This window comes from Diabrotica virgifera, chromosome 6, assembly GCF_917563875.1.
Source record: "Diabrotica virgifera virgifera chromosome 6, PGI_DIABVI_V3a".
NCBI classification, from domain to species: Eukaryota; Metazoa; Arthropoda; class Insecta; order Coleoptera; family Chrysomelidae; genus Diabrotica; species Diabrotica virgifera.
This window is the reverse complement of record NC_065448.1, coordinates 248,349,137-248,374,573: the sequence shown is the minus strand read 5'-3', so window position 1 is coordinate 248,374,573 and position 25,437 is coordinate 248,349,137. Positions and strand designations below refer to the sequence as shown.

Below are 25,437 nucleotides of genomic sequence, written 5' to 3'. Positions count from 1 at the left end.
ATACATAAAAAAGGAAATAGAAAAAAATGCGAAAACTACAGAGGAATAAGCGTCGTCGATACAGTGGGAAGACTTTATGGCAGAATCTTCATCAACAAAATAGATAAAAGTAAAGAAGGTAATATCGGTAAAGAGCAACCAAGATTCACAGCAGGGAAATAATGTCTAGAACTCTAGATCATATCTACACAATACAACATTTAATAAAGAAGAAAATAGCTAAGGATAGAGATGTACACATGGCGTTTGTAATTATACAAATACAATATCAATATAACCTACACAAGCAATCAAGGGGAATGTATATGTATGGGGAAGTATGTATATATAAAAATCGGAAACAAGATAGTTGCCAGCTTCAAAACAACCAAAGGACTACAACCAGGGATGACCAACTCTATTTATAATATTTTTAGAACACGCACTAACAACTTGGAAGTCAAATTGTAGGGGTATGGGATAAGGGACGATTATCTCTACTCTCCACACATTGGGTTTCGCAGACGACTATGAGGTGATGGCTTAAGACGAGGAAGTTTACATGGAGAGAAAACTAAATGAGGAATACAGAAAAGCGTTCCTGGAAATATGTAGATATGAAGAAAACGGAATAACGGAAAACGGAAGAGTATCATGCCATATGCAGCAGAAATTTGGGCCATAAACAAAAAAACCAAAGGAGCAGTCTGGCCGAAATGGAATACTGAAGAAGATGCTGTGGTCTGACCAGAAGAGACAGATAACCAAACAAAACAATAAGGAGAAGAATTATAGTGGGAAAAGATGCCGTGCAGTATATAGATGAGAGAAAACTAAAATGGTACGGCCACGCAGAGCAGAAAGTACATGGATAACAAGGTTGCAGAATGGAGCCCAAGAGGAACGAGGAAAGGATGACCGAGATTCTTCTAAAAATCGATGATCTGGCTTACATGAATCAAATTAAATCCATAATTAATTTAAAAAAATGTATATGACTTCATAAAATAAAATATGCGACCGTAGTAAGTACACTCTCTAGTATTATCATTGTCAGTTCTCGGCATAGTACTTTAGCAGCAAGGTGACTTTTATTTAAAATTGTTTTAATTGGTACAAATACCGTGCCGTTAGCATTAAACTTCGAGGTTTTCCTCGTTTGATTTTTGTTATTCATGATTAATTTACAAATAATAGTCGTACCTAATAGGAAAATAAAATTGCAATGGTAATTGCACAGAACAAAAATTAATAATCTTGTTTTTGATCGCTTTTGTGCTTTTTGCAATGTTAAATAATGTCACTGGTAGGTAGAGGTTGAGTAGTAATCAACTAATTTTAGAGACTTGTTGACGTTACCTAGATGTGGAGATTTTTGTTTATTTATACACATTAACAATCAAGATATGTTATAGTAGGGGCTACCACTATCGATAGTTTCACACCTTTAAACGTTAGCTTGAACTAGTTGACTTCAGTCATAATTATGTATACGTATGACGTTAACATGACATTAACATTTTTTTAATTTCGCATAAGTGAAGTAAAAACTGATTGAAGACAATGAAGCAAATGCTTATGCTAACGTCTAAAGAAGGGAAGCTATCGATAGTGGTAATGTAATGTAAATTTATAGGTTTCTATCGATAATTTCCCAGCTCTACTAGTTCCATCCCTCTTTATTACACAACGTATTATGTTTTCCATCTTTTGCGCTATTTTACCGGTTCTTAACGCACTCGTCACTTTATACAGCTCTTCATGCTTACTATTTGCATATGTGACTTAAACTTAAGCGTACATTACCCAAAAAATAAAACACATTATTAAAAAATACTTACAGTTATTGCCTCTAGTCGAATGCATGATGATCTGTAAATAAAATTACTTTTTAAATTTTTTAAAAATTAAAAAGTAGTGGATGTGTGAATTGTTCGTAAGGGGATTTTTCCGCATTCTCTATTTCATTTGTTTGTTTTCGTACGAGTGGTCGTCCAAACCAGTACCTGTGGATCTTTTGATCACTGAGTGTGTTTCAAAGATCTACATCTTTTGTTTTTTCATAAAATTACTTTATTAGATATTTTCAAATATTTTCAAAATAATATAGATACAATATAAAGGAAAAGATTCCTCTCACTGGCTGTATACCATAATAAAAAACTTACTAAGGAAATAAAACCTCACTTGTAGGTAAATGGTATATAAATTTATTAAAATTTTTATCTAAAATGATCCAAATTGGATTGAAGTGGGTACATCTATGGTACAAAAATCACACAAACGTTTTCGGACCAATCAGTCCATCATCAGGTAGAAAACCTAAAAAATAAGCAAACCACTGTATTAAAAGAGGCCAAGATGAAATGTTTGACAGTTTGAAAGTTAAGAAAATTAAAACATGTGGTTACCTACTTTAGATCCAAAGTAGTTGGAACTAGCTACATAGTTAGGTCAAAAGACCGTAAAATTACAATAATCAGGCCATTTCGGCTACAACAATGTCGACAATAAGTCGATGTTTAAAGAATTTATAAATGCAGTGGTACTATAATGTGGTCTTCATCTTGGCTTCAAACTGACAGACTGAAATATGACATTGAACAAATATTGACAAGATTCCATGACTCTATTCTGATTTTTCTAATCCTTTCCCCATAAAATAGTCCTAACCAATGTTTGGAAAAGTATGAAGTATTTATTTAAATATTTTGCTTTCTTGTTTTTAATACTTAATATGACTCTACTTAATTATGTAATACTAAATATATTTTGCTAACATATTATCTTAATTATACAGAGTGAGTCTGTAATTTGGAATAAATTCAATATCTCAAATACTAATTGTTTTTTTGAAAATTGCTCAGACCCGTCGATTAGTATTTCAAATTGTCTTTTTTGACATACAATAATAATGTATACAGGATGTCCCAATTTAAAGATATGGCATCATCGTTGATTATCTTAAATGGCAACACTGTCATTTTGATAGGGTGTGTAAAGTTATACATAACTACAAAATATCAAATTTTTATTCTTTACCATTTACGAGATAATAAAAAATAACAAAGTTATGTCTGTAATTTGGAATAAATTCAATAATTCAAATAAGTACTAATTGTTTTTTTGAAAAATGCTTGGACCCGTCGATTAGTATTTCAAATTGTCATTTTTGACATACAATAATAATGTATACCGGATGTCCCAATTTAGTGATATGACGTCATCGTTGAATAGTGATGTTAGGTAGAGAAAGGTGGACGATAACAAAGGCAAACGAAGGGAGACCACGTGTTTGGGAAAGAAAAATCCCAAGGGACATCTTTGGGCCTATGCTTGATGAAGCAGCAGGACAATATAGGATAAGAACTAACAAAGAGCTCGAAGAACTATTATACCCAGACGCTAACATAATAAAAGAAATAGAGTCTAGAGACTCCAATGGACGGAAGACGGAACGAAAGAACAGCAAGGCTGGTATGGAAAGAAGTTCCAACTGAAAAAAGGCCATGTGGACTAGGGTGGAACGAAAAAAACGTTTTTATAATTTCAATGTGTAATAGTGATAGAAAGTTGCCTATAGCCATTGTTAAGCCACAAATAAAATATTTCTCCAAACAAAATATTTTTAGAGGTGCCGCAAAAGGGTTGAAAGTTAGAATTTTTAGTTAAATTTTGCGAATTTTAATGATTTTGGTTTGGTAAAAAATAGCTATTGTAATATCTTAATTCCTATTTTAAATGATAAATACACACTCTAGAACTACTCTTTCAAGATAATTTTAGTTTTAACTTACAACAATCCAATATATATTTTTACTAAAACTAGCAAAGTTTGAACTTGAATTCCACATTTGAAGAAATATTTCATAGTAAATATTTATTTCATTCCTTAATATAAATTAACATTCTAACTATGGCAGAAGAGCACATTTCAATAGTAGATGAACCTGGATCAACCGTCCTAGGGCATATAACTCCTGCTTCCGGAACAGATGAAGCTATAAAAGATAGCATAATGGAACATTTTCAAGGTGAAAATCCTTTGAACATTTACAATATAACAGCTGTCGGATGTGATGGAACTGCCACTAACAGCAGTGTTAACAATGGTGTAATTGCTTTAATAAAAAAAAAACTAATTCTATTCTAGAGATTAAGGGTGATATAAGCACAGATCAAAAATATTTACTTGAAGTGTGCAAAGCAATCTCCAGTGGTGTATGTTCTTCTTATTAACGATGGCTTACGTTGACCAATCGCTTTCTTTGGTTAGGTATATGTTGCAACAGAGAATCCTTCAAATAATCTGAAAACTTTAACTATGTGGGTATGTGATTAAGGTGTATGCTCCAGTCTGGTTTGATGTCAAACTGAAACCATTTTGTGTAAATGGATTAAAACATCTATTAAGACTCATCAAATTTTCACGTTATCTTTGTGAAGAATATCTCCAAATAATTGATCCAGTAATTCAAAGGAATGGTTACTTCTTTCACCCAGAAAATGTGCTTCTCTCCATGTTATGTGACAAGAGAAAAGGGAGTTAGGTCTCCTGCGACTTTTAAAAGCAAGATCGGAACTCATAAATGGTGTAAGGAAGTTTGTTATCCCGAAGCTTAACTTTAATACCAATGACTACATTGATATAATTAACTGGACGGAACAAGAAATTATTGAGCAATAATTACTATGACAAAACATAACTGACGAGGACTTAAAAAGTATATACCTAAGTGAAGCAAGAGACCCTAGTTGTCAGGTGCAGTGTGTGGATTTTCCGTGTTTTCCATGTCATACGCAGGCAGTGAAAAAAGTCATAAAGCTCGTGACTGAGTCATCTCTTAATGTATATGGTCTTAAAGCAAAAATGGCTTTGTTACAGCACACATTGCTTCCCAAAAGATTATGCCCAAGTTTGAGACAAAAAACCAATTTATTTAAGTATCAAGATGAATATTGTAACTAAAGAAATCTTATAGCAATGTGTACATATAGCAATGATAGCAATGTCAACTGTTATTAGAAACAATATTTGACTAAGAAATGTTAGCTATGGCACCAGGTTAAATATATAAAATACTTGAAATTTTCTGTATTTTTTTTAAAAATACAAAAATAGACGGTTTAGTTTTGATTTAAATCTGTCTCCTGCCATCCCCCGATAGCGCTATTTCTAGGTCTACCTTTTGTCAAGGAGGCTATGCAAGAAGACAAATTCAAATCAAAACTTCCGTAGTTCTCGGTATACAATAAAACTATTTATACCGGAGTAAGGTTAGAACGCCCTCTAACGGGGAATAAGTGAAATAAATGGCGACTCGATTCTAGTTTTCTGTTGACCTAGATATCAAAATATCAACAGGCACCGCTGGGAAATATTCCAAAAATGCGGTTCAGAGAAACTATATGAAACGAGTCTTTGTACTCTTATACAGAGTATGGCATTAGTAAAAATACAAAAATAGACGGTTTAGTTTTGATTTAAATCTGTCTCCTGCCATCCCCCGATAGCGCTATTTCTAGGTCTACCTTTTGTCAAGGAGGCTATGCAAGAAGACAAATTCAAATCAACTTTCCGAGAACTACGGAAGTTTTGATTTGAATTTGTCTTCTTGCATAGCCTCCTTGACAAAAGGTAGACCTAGAAATAGCGCTATCGGGGGATGGCAGGAGACAGATTTAAATCAAAACTAAACCGTCTATTTTTGTATTTTTACTAATGCCATACTCTGTATAAGAGTACAAAGACTCGTTTCATATAGTTTCTCTGAACCGCATTTTTGGAATATTTCCCAGCGGTGCCTGTTGATATTTTGATATCTAGGTCAACAGAAAACTAGAATCGAGTCGCCATTTATTTCACTTATTCCCCGTTAGAGGGCGTTCTAACCTTACTCCGGTATAAATAGTTTTATTGTATACCGAGAACTACGGAAGTTTTGATTTGAATTTGTCTTCTTGCATAGCCTCCTTGACAAAAGGTAGACCTAGAAATAGCGCTATCGGGGGATGGCAGGAGACAGATTTAAATCAAAACTAAACCGTCTATTTTTGTATTTTTACTAATGCCATACTCTGTATAAGAGTACAAAGACTCGTTTCATATAGTTTCTCTGAACCGCATTTTTGGAATATTTCCCAGCGGTGCCTGTTGATATTTTGATATCTAGGTCAACAGAAAACTAGAATCGAGTCGCCATTTATTTCATATATTTTTTTTGTTAAAAACCTATCTTTTTAAAGCTCTTGCGGCACCTCAAGATGTAAACCTAGAACAAAAATATTTTGTAGTTTTATTGTAGACATGATAAGGCAACGTTCGAGTGCTATTAGAAAGTTCTTTGAAAAAAAAATTTTTTTTCCTATCCTTTCGTTCCACCCTAATGTGGACGCCCTCGACGTCGGTGGCGAGATCTTACAGCAGGAAACCTTAAAGCAATGAGTAAGATGAGAATTAGATGAAGATTCCTTAAGACAGAGACGAATTAAAGCATGTTGTCGAAAGGACATAAACCCCACGAAGGGTTGTAACGTCACGAAGTAAGTACGTAAATTGAAAAGGAGGCCATGAGTTGCAATTACGACGTCGAACTAAGGGGAGGACCTCGACTGTACGACGCTTTACGAAGAAGGAGAGGGAGGGTAAAAAGTTCAAAATTTTTACGCCGTAATTTATGGATGTTCCCTTTCACTCCATTTAAATGTTGAATTTATTACAATGTTCTAAGTCCTATTTATTGCTTATTGTATATACCTACTTCAATGATATAAACGGATGACCCTGTAAGTTTAATTTATCGCTTATTACATTTGACATACAGACGAAAAAGGAGGTCGATTAATTTTCCTAAAACAATCGTAACTCTTTATTGAGGAAGTCCAATGTCGAAAAAAGGTGGGCAGATATTTAATGTCATATTACGTACCGCTTTCAGCTTACTCTCAAATAATAGACTTCGTTGTTGTGTTATATAAAAACAATTACAATTCAAGGTAATCCAGACTATTTGAATTTTGTGAAAAGACATATAAGCCAGAAACGAACTATCCGATATATACGGCAATATTTCGAAGGTCTAGGTAGGTGGTGGTATGTGAAAATGTTTCCGAAATATTTGTAAAAGCCATTTAAATTTAAGGTGAAACAGTAGCGATCAACAGGTAGCGAAAACGCGTTCCAAGATTGCGGCTGTAATTTTGAATATTTTTTCGAGAAATTTGGCACACGTATTCGTAATATAATAAAGAATGGCGGTACAGAGCCCAATTTGAAAAATATATTAATATGTGGAAATTACTCTGTAATTAAATACAATATTAAAAAAACGAGCCTGTACCGCCATTAAGAAGAACAAAAAAATACAGTTTCTTCAAATAAACTTTTTTATCCAATGCCTAGATTTTGTGTCATTTTGGAACTACTAATGAAATAAAAAATTTTAGTAGTTCCAAAATGACACAAAATCTAGGCATTGGATAAAAAAGTTTATTTGAAGAAAGTGTATTTTTTTGTTCTTCTTAATGGCGGTACAGGCTCGTTTTTTTAATATTGTATTTAATTACAGAGTAATTTCCACATATTAATATATTTTTCAAATTGGGCTCTGTACCGCCATACTTTATTATATTACGAATAAGTGTGCCAAATATCTCGAAAGAATATTCAAAATTACAGCCGCAATCTTGGAACGCGTTTTTGCTACCTGTTGATCGCTACTGTTTTCTCTTAATATAGGTACTTAAAAAATACCTTATTAGTCCAGAGAAATAAGATTTTTCTCGTGACACATCCCCCTCCAGGCCGAAACCAAGTTTTTTGAATAGTATGGAATTAATAACCTATATTATGTCTCCTGCAGCCGATTTTGATGATATACACATATGTGGTTATAAAGAAATGAAAAAAAAAACGGTAAATTTTCGCTTTTTTCGTCTATTATTAAAAAGTGAAGCATTCTAAACAAATTTGAGAATAATAATCTCAAAAATCATATAAAAAACTTCAATATGGCGTTCGCTGAATATCTCTATCCTTACTTGTTGCTTAAAAAATTGCAAAATAAGTCATAAATTTTGAGATTTTATAAATGTTTTTAACTTATGTAAAAATTAACTTAGAACATTCTTATTACACGGAATGCTGAGACTTCTTGTGCTTAAATTATATTTTAAATTTGAAAGCAATTGGTCAAATAGTTTAATAGTTATTTATGATATAAGTGTTAAAAGTACACGTTTAAGGCACGCATGTGAAAGTTTGCAGAATGAGCGATAGCGAGTTCTGCAATTCACATGAGTGCCTTAAAAAGTTACTTTTTAACACGCATATCATACAATATTTTTTCTACAAACGTAATTACAGGACAATATCTACAAAAACTTTTACTTGAACTTGACTGACGTTCCAATTTTATATTTTTTTGACATTACATCAAAATTGCATATACGGTCAATACGAACTGCAGTGCCTTAAAATTTTTTTAAAGCACTACTGCCTTAAAGTAGCATTTTTACCGCTCATATGGAGTGCTAAAAATTGCATTTTTAACACGGTTGTAGAAAAAAGTTATTTAATTTGTTTTTCCCAAATTCATCCTAAGTCAGAAAATTATGAGGTTACAATAATACTGTTTATGAAAGAAGAACATTCATACTATTAACTTAATTAAAAAAAAAATGACAAAAAGTAATTTTAAACAGTGTAAAATTATTATTATTAAATTATTATTTTGCAAAAACATGTCGATTTTTTGCTTATTTATAAACAATTAGAATAAATTTTTAAAAGTTACCCGTAGAAAAATTATTTTTTCATATTTAGAAAGACTGAATTTTTATACACATTTATAAAGAAAACAATTGTCCTAGGACAATTAGGCACGAAGTTAGCCCCCTAGTTTTTTTAATTCACATCTTGCAAAATAATTTTGCGATATTTAGAATTATTTTTTGTCATCTTTTTTAATTAAATTAATAGCGTAAATCTTCTTCTTTCATAAACTATCCAAAGTATTACTGTAACTTCATCATTTTTTGACTTATAGTGTTGCAAAAAAAATTAATTTGGGATAAACAAACTTTTAAACTATTTGACCAATTACTTTGAAATTTATTTTGAAGTTTTTTTATACGATTTATGAATTTCTTACTCTCAAATTTGTTTAAAATGCTTAAATTTTTGGTAATAGACGAAAAAAGCGAAAATTTACCGTTTTTTTATTTTCATTTGTTTATAACTATGTATATCATCAAAATCGGCTGCAGGAAACATATAGGTTAATATGTCCATACCAGTCAAAAAATTTGGTTTCGGCCTGGAGGGGGTTGTGTCACCAACAGGATATTTTTTCCATATTTCTCTGAACTATATATTATGTAGACAATCACATTTTATGAGTATACATTAAAGGCTATATAGCGGGATAAGATGGTAAGATCTGTACTACTCGGCTAGATTCTTATTTGGCATTGGGCACTCAAAAGTACATACATACATATATTTAAAAACATCTGTAGCAAAAATTTTAGCTCCATAAGTGGCCCCAGGCCCAGAAGTACCCTATTCCTATTACAAAAATTTGTTGTTTCAAAGAAAAAAAATTCCTGAGCGATTCTTTGCTTTAAAAAATGTGAAAAAAAATATTAACTTATTTTGATGCTCATAAATACGCATGATTTTTCATACGACTTTTTGAGCCAATTTTTCGCAAACTTCTAAATAATTAGTTTTCGTGTATATTTTTCCGTTCTTTTGAATGGTGGGGTTAGATTTGCTATTTTCTCTCCGGAACCTCCTCAAAATTCAAAAAAAATCGTTTTTTGTTGGTTTCCCCCATGTTCTTAGTGCAAAAACTCAATTGCATGTCAATAAATATCGATTCTTGATAATTTTTTTTTGTTATTTATAATAGCGGTATCAAGTTTGCCATTTTCAGAACATGTTGAAAATACGACAAACCCTCTTTTTGATATTTTTTGTAATATTTTTAACACATATGCATGTGAATAAAGAACGATTTTCCGTTCATCTATTTTTTCCGTTCTTTTATAGAAGGGCCATGTTGGACTTTTTCATACTGAGACATACTCTCTAAATTCGGAAAATCTGCATTTTTCGATGATTTTCTTTTCATATTTTAAGCACATAACATCATTTAATATGAAAAATAACGATTTTTGTCCCCCCTTTCAATCAGCCCGTGTGGTGATTATCAAAATCGTTATTTCTAACATTTAAATGAGGTTATGTGCTTAATGTATATCTCAACAGTTTTAGAGCAATAAATAAATCTTCAGTGTGTAAGAAAAAATTCAATATTCCGTATCTCGGAGAAGTATTTGCGGACAGATGTTTTTGAAGCAAACGGTCATTATTTTTTCATGCAGAATTATCCCTTAAAGTTTGTCACACTTATTTAGAAACACCCTGTATTGATGAAGAATATGGCTAGTTGTTAAAGTACCTAACGTTTTTATTGTCCAACATAAGCGAATGAATAAAAAAATAGAATGTTAAGAAAACCTGAGGCTATAGTTGGGTTTTAATTTCAGTATTTTATAAATGCTAGAATATTCCACAGGGTGTTGCGAACTTTGAGAAAAAAAAACACAGTTTGGTATACAATGAAAATGTACCTGTCTAGCAACAATATTATTACAGCGATATTGTTAAAGAGTAATGCTATAACATATTAAAAAAATCACTTAAATCGGACAACAGGTTTAGGAAATTCGAGACATCAAAAATGGCCCATTTTGTGGGGTACCCGTTTTTCGTGCTGGTCAGTGTATTTTATTGGCTTCAGTGGAAAGTGTTTCCAATTTGTCAGCCATATCTTGGAACCTTTGTCCTAAGAGGCAGATATCATCGGCGTATTCTAGACCGCTTAGGCGTGTGGTTAACGTACATCTCTTTTGTCGGGGACTAGTTTGGGTAAAACATAGTCTACAGCTATGTTAAAAAGAAATATGAAGACAGCACACATTCCTGTCTGAAATAATTTATCACATTTCACCATTTTTGAAGTTATACTTCTTTACGCGCGATATGAGGGTGAATTTTTATATGTTAAAACCTACGATCCGGGCGCATGCGCATTATAACTTTGTTCTGCTTGGATGTTCAAATGACATGTCAAAAATTATCCAATATGGCAGCTGTAGCACAGCTGTGGTGTGGACGGTTGACGGTTTGGATATGTATGGTTTTTAAAATTTGTGGGAAGAGAAACAACAAAGGTTAGTTAATAGTTATACTGCCTTTTTGAAGTTATACTTCTTTAGGCGCGATTTCATTGAGGGTGAAATTTTAGTAATCTGCGCACACAGGCAGTATGGAGTTCGTTACTAAATGTTTTAATTTATGTATTTATCAGTCCAGAAAAGGTGTGGAAAGAATATATTAGTGATTTTAAATATATTTTTCTACAAACGTGTTAAAGATGCAATTTATAGCACTCCATAGGAGCGTTAAAAATGCTACTTTAAAGCACCGGTGCTTTAAAAATTTTAAGGCACTGCAGTTAAAAGTGAATTGTCAAATTGTGAAATGTCAAAATATTTATATTTCATTTAGTAACATTAATAGATATTAATAATACCTATTTACGAATGTTTCTTCTAAAATTTAGGAATATATTAATTTTATAATACATTTAAGTATGTAGTAATTTTCTTTACAATTTTTACTTACCAATTTGTTTTGTTTATACCTAATATCGCCGTTGTCTAGTAAGTGTCTGCGTAGATTAGCGGTATGTGTATGTAGCTACGGACCTGTTAGTACTTGGTTCGATTCCCACATAAGGAAATTTTTTTTGTTTATTATTAATGGTTATTGACATCTTAGACTATTATTATATGGACTTATAAATGATTAAAAATAATTAAAATAATTAATCGGGATGTTGCCTAACTATTTACCGGGTTGCAAATTTATAATAATTGCCTATTTCAAAATGCACTTTTTAAATTAATTTTTCTTATGCACAAATGCAATTTCAGATTTCTTATTCATTACAATAGTTCACAAAATTTCCTGACATTCTCACGAATCCAACGCACCAAACTGCATTAAAATCCGTCTTACTGCGCCAAAAATCGAGAGTAAGGCCTTTTTTGTGCTTCAATGCCTCGGCTAATTCGGCCAGAGATCGAGAGGTCGTGAGTTCGAATCCAGTGCAATCCTATACTTTTTTTGAAAGCGGTAAGCACAAAATTAGTTTGGTGTTAAAAAAAAAATAAAACAAACTGTTTAAAGTATATTTTAAGAAATCATATAATAGAAGTATAACTTCTTACGTGCGTACAAAGTACACACACATTCTTTTTTTTAGTATATTTCCCCTTTGGATATAAATGAATTTTTTTTCTCATATATTTATAAAATATCTTTAGTTTCAATAAAATCCACAAATTTTACTCCCAGTCATAAAAACCAAACCATAAACAAAACTACATAAAAATGCCTATTTACCCATACTTTCCATTTCAGTAAAATTGAAAAGTTCGAAAGTAAAACTAAAATGAACTGATTAAGATAAAAGCACCAGTTTTCACGCGATTTCGAAACTTTTTTTTACTATTCAATGAGCTAGTTCGAATAAAGTTAGAAAGTTTCTAAGTTATTTGCTGTAAGTGTAAGTACCCACGATTGTTACTTGAACTAAAAGAAACCTTACATTCACTCGAACCTACATTTTACATTTTGATAATAGTCTAAGGAACTATAACCAGCGGCGGAACTTTGAAAATATAAGATAAGAAAATTTAATGTTAGAATTTTATCGCGGAAGTAGACAAATAGGCCAGGGTATTTAACACCAAATAAATCGATTTTTAAATACAGCACCTAAAACTTGCAATTTTTTGCATTATGTTCAGCATGATGTCAAGAAAAAGTCTACTATTGGGACCGTGCAAGTTCGGCACAGCGACCCCTATGTCTACGCTCTGTACTTTTATTCGCACTTTTAATTATATTGGCCAATTATATTAGTCCTGGTTACTGGATAATTGTCAAGGCCATAGTCCAAAAAAATAATAAGAAGAAAAAATAAGATGCAGGTTATGTTATGCAAACGTAAACAATTGTATGCAGTAAATAAAATTAGTTATTAAAATGCAGTACTGCAAGCAAAATACAATTAATTAAATTTACCTTTATATAATAATTGCATATCATATCGATATTGTGGAGCAATATATAATTTTTCTACTTCAATGACAGAAGGTATAAAATATACGTCAATTTGACAATTTCAATTGACAATATGAATTATTTAAGATAGTTGTAATATTTCTCCGCGACTCGCGCACGGTCGTTTCTCGTTTCCCTTCCAAGTACTTGCACACCGCGAATAGAAAAATGGGTGCAAATGCATAGTTACATTTTAAAGTGCATAAATGCATCCAAAAGTGCATAAAGTCAAAATAAGTATATTGAAGGCCGGATTTTGTTACTCGGGGCTTTTTGGTGTCACTAAAGACCAATACGCAATCAGAAACGGTCACCGGAGCCCAGGTTCACAGTTAAGGCACGTTACATCTGAAGTTTCAAGGGTTTTCGGCACTAAATTGATGCAAACAAATTACTCGGCTGTTTTTGGGGTTGCTGAACAAGAATACGCCATGTATTGGGTCCTCTACTTTTTATAGTATTTATTAATGATATAGCTTTGGTAACTAATTCACTGACGGGTTAACATTATCAGTTATGCGGATGATACCAACATTCTAGTCACAGGAACATTGATCAAAATTTGCAAAATAAAACTACACATATACTATCCACCATCAACAGTTATTTCTTATCCAACAAACTAGTTTTGAATGAAGAGAAGCATAGAGGTCTATATGAGTTGGCTTCGTCCGGGTTCTTTCCTGGTTTTGGTAATAATACGAGTCTCGCCAACTTCAGTTTATCTGGGAATTCTTGTGTGTTCAACAATTCATTGAATACTTTACGCATCACTTCAGGTTTCTCTTTTACTACCAGTTTTATTGCTTCTGGCGTTACTTTATCTGGACCTGGTGCTTTTCCTGGCTTTATACTTTCTGCTGCTTGTATGATCTCTTCAGTAGTCAACTCTGCAGGTCTAATATTATTATCTATCCGTAGGAATGTGTTGTCGGGCTTCCTTGGAAATAGTGTTCGTTATTTCCATCTTTCGTTTTGCACAAAGGTTATATGGGGACTCGAACCTTAGACTTTTCATGGCGATCTTATATGCTTCGCCCCATATGTCTTCTTCCAGCGCGGCACACAAATCCTGCCAACATGTGCGTTTAGCCCTTTTAATTTCACTACTTAATTCTTTTTTGGCTCTCTTATATGCCTCCTTATGTTCTTCTTGGTTTCTATGCCTTTGTGCTATTCGCCCGCGTCTTAAGCATTCCTCTCGCTTATTTTGGATTTGGTCATTCCACCAGTAGGGTACTGTATATGTAGTGTGCCTATTTATGGTACGTCTTCTGTGTGCATTTATGATATTTTCTCGGAGCTCGTTAAAGTTGGTAGTTTCTTCTTGTAGGTTATTTATTTCTCTTTTAAATTTTTCTTTGTCGAATACTGCTCTCTTCCTGCCGTATTTCGTGACCTTGGTGCCAATTTCGTAGGTGATGTACCGGTGAAAGGTGAAAAGGTTCTCGTCCAGTACGTCCCAATCCCTGATCTTTTTGGCAACACCACCGCTAGCTATGGTGACATCTATGTGGCTTTTCGATGTACCTCTCACAAAGGTTGGTTTTCCATTGTTTAGCACTATGAGGTCCGCCGCGGAGATCCACTCATTCCAAAGTTCACCCCTCTCGTCATTTCGGGGGGATCCCCTTAGAATGGACTTTGCATTTATGTCTCCGGCTACTAAAAAATGTTTCTCCCTCTGTGTCGTGTCTATTATATTCTCCACGTGTTGTCTGTAACGCTCTCTAGTAATATCCGGGGAAATATAGCATGCTATTATGGTTATTTTGTCGATTTTTATTGTTACATGCCCCTCTTTTCTTACTATTTTATTGATGCACACGTTTCTATTTAGTATTTTTATCGCTACGTCGATGTTATTATCATATATCCAACCTTTATTCGTAGCTATTCTCTTATTAGGTTCTGGGACGATCAAGAGATCTGCTTCTATTTCCAAGGCTTTCGCGTGAATTAAGTCGTGTGTTACCTTTGCTCTTCCGGCGTTGACTTGTAATATTTTTAGTCTCTTTGTCCCTATCGAATCCATTTTTAATATCTACCAGTAACTTATTATGTCACTTAGATGGGTGGTGGTGTCTGTTATTATGATTATCCAAGGATAATTTTCTGGACACTATCCGGCGACAGTTCGTCCACCTTCTGACTTGCAGCTTCAGGTATTCGAGCCTCGCTGAGTGTCATCTGTATTTCGTCGCAGGCTTTCGAAAACTCCATCATAAGAGGGTCTTCGAGAACTTCGGCTTCTTCAGTAGGTACTTCGACCTGTCGCACTGTAAATACGTCGCAGGCCTGGTCAAACTCGTTTAGAAGTGAGTCCTGCGCAGTTTCTGTATTTTGCGGGGGTTTTAGAGGATGCGATTCCTCGGCGAGGGCTATATCTTTTTTCTCAGGTTCAACTGAAGGAGGAGTAAAGCGGATTAGGGAACTATGTCCTTGTTGTTCGCTCTTTCTTGCCCTTTTTAGGGCGGTTTTGAATTCTGGACAGTCCATGCTGCCCGTCCTGTGCTGTGAGTCACATAGAACACACCATTCCACATCAATGCACTCCTTTATATTGTGGCCGGTTTTTCCACACCGGTAGCACGTGCCGCTTCGGTCTGGTCCTTTACAAACATTTGTGCTGTGGGTGTATCCCCAACACTTGCTACACCTCATTACCTTGAGTCTCTTTTCTATTTGACATCTTACGATGCCAACTCTAAGGTAGCCTTTGTCTGCCATAACATTTGCCACTGGTACCGGTACTACTACCGTCGTGGCCTGGGTCTGTCCCTTAAGGGGGCGGAGGTCTCCCATCTTGTAAAACTCCTCCCACTTACGAATAGTCGAGAGATAGTAACAATATCGATCTTGAAAAATCTATATTTTTATACCAAGACTCTGTCAGGATTTTCGGCTGTAAAAGAGTGTACCTTGTCAGACGATTTACACAGTGTGGATAACCTTTCGTGATATAATAAAGGCAGAATATAAAAAGAACCACTTTTTTCGCACTTCTAAAAATGCGTAATGTTTTATAGGTAGGTTTTCTTCACGTGGTCGTAATACTCAATTGTTTAAAGAGTATGATGATATATTAAAAATAAAGTCAAAAACAATAGGAAGATTTAAATAATTTTAATTGCGCTGTTCACAACAGTAAAATTATTTAAAGATTGTTTTACTTATTTAGTTTATTAATAAACAAACGTTGTAGGAATATAGAACAACCGGTATGTATGCGTTTTATAAACTTCGAAAAGGCCCCTGACTGAGTCATCTACGACAATCTGATAGGTGTCTTGCAACAGGTGGGAATTAATGACCAAGACAATGTGCAAACATACAAATTATTCAGAACTCATGTCCTATAGACGGTTATGTAAGATTTTTGTTTATAGATGTGAAGTTGGTTAAAATATAAACTGTTGTATGAAACTATCTACACACTAAATTCTGTTACTTTAGTTTCTCGATTTTATTTTGATTCAAATTGTTGCATATGTTAACTGAAATTGTATTAAAACAATAATATATCAATCTGTATATACATATACATGTGTGTTGACATATGGATTGAAGACATGGACCATCTCCAAGGTAGATGAAAACCTCTGTTTATATTTGAACGAAGGATCCTGAGAGGAATATTCAGTGGCATCTGTGAAAATGGTATTTGGAGGAGAAGGTACAACTACGAGGTATACCACAGATATAAACATATATTTGGGGGTAAAGAAGTAGTATCTCTTATAAGAATAGGGAGACTAAGATGGGCAGGACATCTAGCAAGATCACAGCATAACAACCCTCCTAGATGTCCTAGAAGAATCCTTATGTCACAACATGTGGGAAGTAGAAATAGGGGTAGGCCAAAACTTAGATGGAAGGATGGTGTAGATTAGGATGGGAGAAAAATAGGCACAGCAAATTGGCAAGGGTTGGCAATGGATAGGACTGACTGGCGTAATAGACTTGGGAAGGTCAAAGCTCTTTCATAGGGCTGTAGCACCATTGATGATGATGATCAATCTGTATTTCATATTCCCAAATTATAATTCGAAAACAATATTTTGACATTATTATTTAACCTCCAATATTATGACAGACAAAATTTCCAAATCTCACCAAATGTAATAATGACGAACAAGGGGAAAATTAAGTGCAACATTTATTGTTTGACTTTTCTTATAAAAGTTATTTAAGTTCTCCAATATTGGTAGCATATTTTTATGTTGACTGTTTTATGAACAATCAGATCTCCTCCAGGAGCTGTGCCTTGTTTATCTCGATAAATTTGGTTTTCTTTAGATTTTGTTTAAAATCATAATTGATAGAATAATAATTCAAGCGTTTGACTACGTGCATAACCTCCAAAATCTTCTTACTCATCTACTCCTTCCTCTTTATAAGTAATTCTGCTTGTTCATTGGTGCATTGATAGCGCTATGGAAAGTTTTCACTCAATCTTTTGTGTTTTCCACCAATACTTCGTCTACCAATTGGTGATTTGTCTCTTGCTATTTTGAGCACACAGGTGTCTCCCATTCTGATTATTTGGTTATTCCATTCTTTTTTTATTTAGTGTCCATTCTTTATACATTTTGTCTTTTGCCTTACATTTTCTTCTAAAGTTGTCACTCCTCTTTTGATCTCTCAGAGTATTTCCTGTAATTCTTCTCAGTAATCTCATATCTGCTGTTTCCAGTAGTCTTTGTGTTGTGGCTGTATTGGGTCTTGTTTCTGATGCATATGTCATTATTGGTCTTACACTGGCTTTATAAATTCTTGACTTCACCTCAGTGTTAATATCTCTGTTTCTTTAATATGTTAGTTAACTTTAAAGCAATTATCATTAACAAAGTTTATTTATAGTTATGTTAAATTAAACCTGTTACAATAACTTTAATCAAAATGTCCTAAATGTAACACCCATTCGGCTAATTATTAAAATGAATGAATGCATTTGAATATTTTTGTTTATTAATAAATAGGCCAAAGGAAAACAATTCAAGGTTGTCCTTACTTTTTTAACTATCTCCAACAACTCTGTTATTATTTTTCATTTTTAGACCATAACCATTGAATATCAAACAAAGATATCAGAAATATATTCAGAATATAACTTTGAGGTCTGAGATAAAGAAGTAAATAAAATCAATCAACTTCAAACCTAGTAATTATAACCTTAAGACATTAATAATACAGTAAGTATGGCTATTAATTTGTATTAAAAAATTTAAAATATTTTTCTTCTTCTTCTTTGGCTTTTTTCCCATTATGAGTTTACTGTTTTCATCCTACACAGCACTCTATTCTCCCAGTCACCTTTTCTGAGGTATCTATCTATCATAGCGTTTCCCTGGTTTCATAAATTAAGAATTTGAAACATGCGAGGGTTAGAATGCACAATGACATTCCAATGGTGGCTCAAGCAATCCCATAATAACGTTCACATTACACAGATTGTCCCAACTGCTGCTGCTGTGTAATGAGAAAGGTTCCAATGACTGCTCGAACCCACCATTGGAATGGCATCGTGCGTTCTAACCCTCACACGTTTTGAATTCTTAATGTGTGAAAGGAGCGTTTCCTATGTATGTCTTCCATCTCATAGCAGGTCTTCCCCCAGTCTTTTTCCTGTTAGGTCCCTGTTCAATATTCTTTTTGGCCACCTAAGCTCTGGCATTATTTGTACATGCCTATACCACTGCAGGACTCTGTTTTCCAACTTTTTTGTAATTGAGCAGTCTACTTCTCTTCTGTTCTATATTTCCTTTGTTCTGGTTCTATCCTCTCTAGTGATTTGTAGACATCTACTTATACGTCCAACTCAACTGTTCTTATTTTATTTCGTATTGTTGTTGTCATAGTTTGCATAGTGAAACCAGTCAAAATAGACTGAAGGCGGGTTGACACAATCCAAGTGTACTTGCTTAAAGTCTGCTTAGATGATGTGCGCTCAACACTTGGAAGCTATTTTGATCCTGTCACCTTTTCCTCCTAGTACACTTGTATCAACAGGCTCTATCCAAGTTAAGTAGGACACTGACCACTTTCTTAGATCGAAGTAGTGTCGAATTGTATTGTATTGTAAAATGGCTCAGTGTCAAAAAATCGAAACTGAGAAGTAAACACAAAAAGAAAATGGTCTGGAAGGGAGAGCGTTAGATTCATGGACTTATAAGAAGTTGAGGAAGCATTATGGTCGAGTAATTACAAGTCAATCTCTTCATTTTTTTCTGGATTTCAAGGTCATGTATCAACATATCAGCAACTACTAGAACACTTTCCGCAATAACTTCCATCTGGTTATTTGACATCCAAGTCATTTAACTGTGGCAACCAACTTGGTTCAAGAACACTTGAGGAGCATACATACAAAAACCGATAAATTCATTTTTTGAATTTTTTAACCTGAATATGGATTCATATAAGTTTGGTAGCCCCCTCTGTTTCTAGAATATAAAATTCCAACAAAAACCGATATTTTCCCTTTAAAATGATATACAAAATTGACTGGTTTGAGCAAATGCCGATAAATCCAAATTTCAAGCAAAACCCAATATATCTTTAATTAATTCATCATCTATGATGTAAATCCATAATATCGTAGGTACTTATTACAGGTTTCTTTATGCTATTTCTGGCTTCCTTTTTATTAGTAACATAAACAAAGAAGTATACTTCTTTGCCTATGGTAGTAGTTTGTAACTTCACCTCTTTTGTGACGGATGCGGTGGACGAAACAAACACTCCTATATTATTAATTCGCTGTACTTCTGACTTAGATTTAAAGCTCCAGTCCAAGTAACAGAAATATTACTTGTATTTCCAGTCAGGGGCCATTCGTATTTGCCAGCAGACAGGGCATTTGAGAGAGTAGAAGGGCTTCTAAGGAAAAAATCCATAATTCTCTCTAGAGAGAAATATGAAGAAATTTACAAACAAATTGAAATTGTTAAAAAGATAGGCACTGATTGGCGATTGTTTAAAATAAAAGAGCTTCAAGTTGGCTTAAACACAGTGAAAGCGCTAGCCAATACAAAGAATATTGTACTAAAAAAATTTAACAATGGCAAATTAATAAAAATACAATCATTCCAAAACTATTATCTTACCAGTGGATTGGAAAATTTTGAAAAACTTTTGAAACCAAAATTTTCCGATATTGAGTTGACCATCTCAGAAAAAGAGTTGACTCGGGGTATCCCCGAAAAGGGAAAAATCCCTTAAACTCTAAATCAACAGTTCGATAAAAATTAGGAGAAAGAACTTGACTGGTACTCAATGGCATACTGGATTGCTTAAGAGGATGGGTACGTATTATCGGCTGCAATGCTATTCAAATGGGGATTCATTTTTTTCAAATCCTAAGAAAACTAATAAGTATTTTTGAAAAATTTAAACGCAGAATGAAAGATTACGTTATTAGCGAGGGCCGGAAGTCCCTGAGAACTTCTATAATGTTTATTTTAATAAGTTACAGGGGTGAAAAACTAAGAGAAAATTTAGTGTGATTTTTAATTTCAAATATCTCATTCAAAATAAACTTTTTATTTATTCTACGGGACTTTCGGCCCTCAGTAATAATTTAGTCTTTCATTCTGCGTTTAAATTTTTCAAAAATATTTACTGGTTTTTTCAGGATTAAAAAAAAATGAACACAATGTCCGTGGTAATATTTCCCAAATCTATCTTTGTCTTACAACTTACTCAGCCGAATAGAATATTGTCAGCATATTGTCAGTCAGACACTGACAATCAGTGACAATTTTAAATATTTGACATGGCATCAGGAATATTTTGAGTTGTTGATTAAATACTATTGATATTTTCTAACAACTATTTACTTCCAATATGAGTTTCTTTAAATTGTTATGGGATTTTGCTGTAGAAGTTCTCGGCTTTTATCTCAAAATTGGAAAAAGTGGATTTATCGGCTTTTGCATGTATGCTCCTCACTTGTACAGTGCAGTTTGTCCAAGTTAGAAATTGAAATCCAAGCCTTCTTGAATCGTGTCAACCCTCTCTTAGGGTTGCACAATTTGCAGCATTATAGATAATTATGTAGTTGTCAATACTAACTTTCAGAGAAAAGATATCCATAAAGGAACCTGGAAAATACCAGGAAGTAACGAAGCAAATCAAATTGACCATATCCTCATCTCAAAAAGATGGCAACAAACTGTGGCTTGGTTCTAAAAGGGCCAATGTCAATATTTCACATTTTTGTACAGCTTTGTTTAAAATTTAATATTGAAAAAACAAAACACAAAAAATTGACATTGGCCATTTTAACAGTTACATACTGTGGCTTGGTGTTAAAATGGCCAATGTCAATTTTTTGCGTTTTGTTTTGTCAATATTAAATTTTAAATAAAGCTGTACAAGAAAGTGAAATATTGACAGTGGGCCTTTTAGAACCAAGCCACAGAACTAATGTCAGAACATATCACGGGACGAACTTTGACTCACATCACTACCTTGTGGGGGCAAAATTGCTGCAGAAAATGACAACAGTGGCAAATAGTTGAATTAAAAAATGGAATATTGAAGGATTCAGAAGTCCAACAAAGAGACAAAACTATCAAAATGCTGTCCAAATAAAACTCAGCGGGACCAGAAAGAAAGCTACTTCAAAGGTGGAATGGAGACAATTGAAAACAACAATAACGGAATCTACAGAGGAAACTGTTGGAAAACCAAAAGGCAAAGAAATGCGGAATAGTATGATGAATGCAGAACTGCAGTAAGTAGAGGAAAAAAAGGCAAACTAGGCTTAACCAACTTCAGAGAAACACAAAAAATATGAAACAAAAATCAATTTTGTTAGAGTAAGCACTGGTAGATACTAACATTGCCTCAAACTGAATCATTAGATGCTCAAAGGGGAGAGGTGAAGGTTGTATGTTAAAGACAGAAAGCAGGTGTTGGGTGACAAAGGCATTACCCAAATCATAGCTATTCTCACTGTATCAATAGTATAGATATTAATTTCTTATTTGCTTCCTAAAATCACAGACTAGCCAGTCTCTAATAAAGAAGAAACCTGTTTTACACTAGCAAAACACTAATGTAGTTTTTTTAATAAAAAAACTGTCCTTGTATAAAGCCATATATCTGCTATAGATAAACAAATGTAGGTATAAATACTAAAGCCCTTGGCCTGACTTGAATTTCTTTTTATAAAACTAGATCATAGCAATCGATAGTTATTCCAATTTCAGTAAAAATAATCCTGATCTGATGTTTATAAATATAATGACAACCAAACTGTACACAATGAAAAGCAGTTTAGGAGTTCATCAATCACCGTTTCTTTCAAAAGTCTCAATGATATATGACCACCTTGATTTGAAAAGGAGACATAGAGCTTCGCAATGTATAAAATGTAAATCAAATTTGAAGATAACCTTCAAAACACTGGTATACTCACCAAATATTGCATAAGTAGACTGCTCTGGTACAGTAAATGGCATATTCAAGCATGTCCTAACAGTCCGATTCAAAAATATAAATATATGTCACGTTATTTGCACAAAAAAATCACTTAAAATCAGTTTATTAATATTTAAAAAACAATTTTATAAATCACCACAGAAAAATCTGCTAGAGCCCACTCGCCCAACTTTCAACTACTTTCCAAATATTGACAGCAGATGGTAGCATCTGTCAATACAACTATGTCAATTGTCATTTAAAACGAATGAACAAAGCTTTTTCTTTGGTGCAGTGTTGCCAACAGGAGCGAAATGTTCCGCTTTCCGCGATTTATTAACAAAAGGGAAAAGAGAAAAAGTTACTCTAAAGAGAATTTATAAGTATGTATTATGTTTATATGGGATTGGCCCAACGAACTGTCAATAGTTCGTTGGATTGGCCACAGTTTGGTTGTAATGAAAATTAGATTATTACGTAAAAAATACTGACGTTTCGATTTTTACTCCGGAAATCGTCCTCAAAAAAGATTAAAAATGAATTTTGTTAGAAGCTGTGTGTAACCGCCAATTGTTATTGTTGATGTAATGTCATAACATAGTTCAAAAAACAAAATCTAGACACGTCCAGGTTTGCATGTATTTGCCTTGATGGTTGTAACCAACAGCCAGCTTTGGTTAGAAAGAAATCAGCTGGCTGTTTGTATACCGTAATGATACATCAAATTCTAATTATTCTGTCTTTATAATTCTATGTGCAACGCTAAAGTCGACTTTAGAAAAGAAAGATAGTCTAAATTAGCATGCAATTTGAAATAAAGTGAAGAAAGTATAGAATAGAGAAGAAGGAAGGAAGAAGAATAGAATAGAGTACCGGCTAAGTAGCTCGAGAAACAAGAAACCAAAAAGAAGGTGGGATTCGAGGGCCAGAGAAAGGAATAAAATTAAAACAGATTTCTTTATGAAATAATTTGGGCGTGAAAAAAGGAGAGCTGGAAGAATAAGACAGAAATTAGATAAATAAAACCAGACAGAGATCCTGAACAAACTAAAATGGAGGGCGGCAGTCTTACTCTTCAGCAAATTAACAAATTTACTACAAAAGCGATATTACGTAGGTCAAAATTTTTGACGTAAGAGAACTGTCAAAACATTAGAATGTTGATGACTCTTCATTATTGCCATGTTTATAATAAACATGGCAATAATGAAAAGTCACATTCTAATGTTTTGACAGTTCTCTTACGTCAAAAATTTTGACCTACGTAATATCGCTTTTGTAGTAAAAATACTATACAGGGTGTCCAGAAACTCTACCGACAAATGAAGACAGGAGATTCCTTAGATAATTTTAAGACAATTTAACCAAATTCACCTAGTCCGAAAATGCTTCCTAAGGGAGCTAGAGCTCTTTGAAGATGGCGTCTTTGAACTAGTTTTTCTTAAATACCTCCAGAACGCTTCTAGTTAGAAAAACGAAAATTGGTACACATATTTATCTTCCAGAGCTAAATCGATTCCATCTATTGTGAATTTCTAGTACCAGTCATAGGCGTCCGTTTTTGGTGGGGCAACGGATATTTTATCGCATAACTTTTTTGTCTTTAACTTTAAAGCATTTTTGATACTGGATTATTAAATTGTGAGGTATTCTAGTACTAAAAGGTACTCTTGCTTTAAATCGGTAGGACACACCGTTTTCTAGAAAAATCAATTTGAAATTTTTCGTTTCCTGAATTTGATAAAAAAATTGAAAAATCTTTTCAAAAAATAACGGTGTATTTTACCAATTTAAAGCAAGAGTAACTTTTAGAGCTAGAATACCTCATAATTTAATAATTTAGTGTCAAAAATTCTTAAATATTAAAGACAAAAAGTTATGCGATAAAATAACCGTTGGCCTACCCAAAACGGGCGCATATGACCGGTATTAGAAATTCGCAATTAATGAAATCGTTTCATCTTTGGAATATAAATAAACGTACCAGTTTTCGTTTTTCTAAATAGTTGTTTTTTAATTTTTTTTTTTGATATTCACAAAACAAAAAGTTTTCAAATCGATTTTTCTAGAAAACGGTGTGTCCTACTGACTTAAAGCAAGAGTACCTTTTAGTACTAGAATACCTCACAATTTAATAATCCAGTATCAGAAATGCTTAAAAGTTAAAGACAAAAAAGTTATGCGATAAAGTAACCGTTGCCCCACCCAAAACGGACGCCTATGACTGGTACTAGAAATTCACAATAGATGAAATCGATTTAGCTCTAGAAGATAAATATGTGCACCAATTTTCGTTTTTCTAACTAGAAGCGTTCTGGAGGTATTTAAGAAAAACTAGTTCAAAGACGCCATCTTCAAAGAGCTCTAGCTCCCTTAGGAAGCATTTTCGGACTAGGTAAATTGGGTTAAATTGACTTAAAATTATCTGAGGAATCTCCTGTCTTCGTTTGTCGGTAGAGTTTCTGGACACCCTGTATATAGATTAAATAAACTTCCCTAATGTAAAATTTATGTTGTTTCATCCTAAACCAACTACCCTTTTGAAGTGAAACTGGAAAAAAGATATGTAATAAGCAAAAACGAATTCTACTTTACTAAATTATTTATTACAATTTTCACAAATATAGTACAATTTACAAAAGAAAATATACAATGTTACAATGTGATACATATAGTTGGTAAAAAGTTGAAAATAAAAAGTCCTAGTGAGATTTGACGGTTTAAAAATGAAATAACCTATCAGATTTTAAGTTTGTACTGTTCATTGAAATTTAAATAAACCCAAAAAATAAAATACCGGCATATTTGAGATATATTTTACCGCTTTT

The 25,437-nt window shown here is 33.4% G+C and overlaps 1 protein-coding gene across 3 annotated transcripts in view; it reads right to left on the bottom strand.

Moving 5' to 3' along the window:
* LOC126887500 (protein roadkill) overlaps window positions 1-22,822 on the bottom strand; it is a 506,726-nt gene extending 483,904 nt beyond the window's left edge. For 2 of the 3 annotated variants that reach the window (XR_007699087.1, XM_050655117.1), the window contains exons 1-2: window positions 22,608-22,822; window positions 1,821-1,851 (exon numbers count right to left, since the gene is read on the bottom strand). The gene's annotated coding sequence lies outside the window, so the exon portion shown is untranslated. The remainder of the gene's footprint in view (window positions 1-1,820; window positions 1,852-22,607) is intronic. The other variant, XR_007699088.1, reaches the window with a different exon arrangement.
* Between the last annotated feature and the right edge of the window lie 2,615 nt (window positions 22,823-25,437).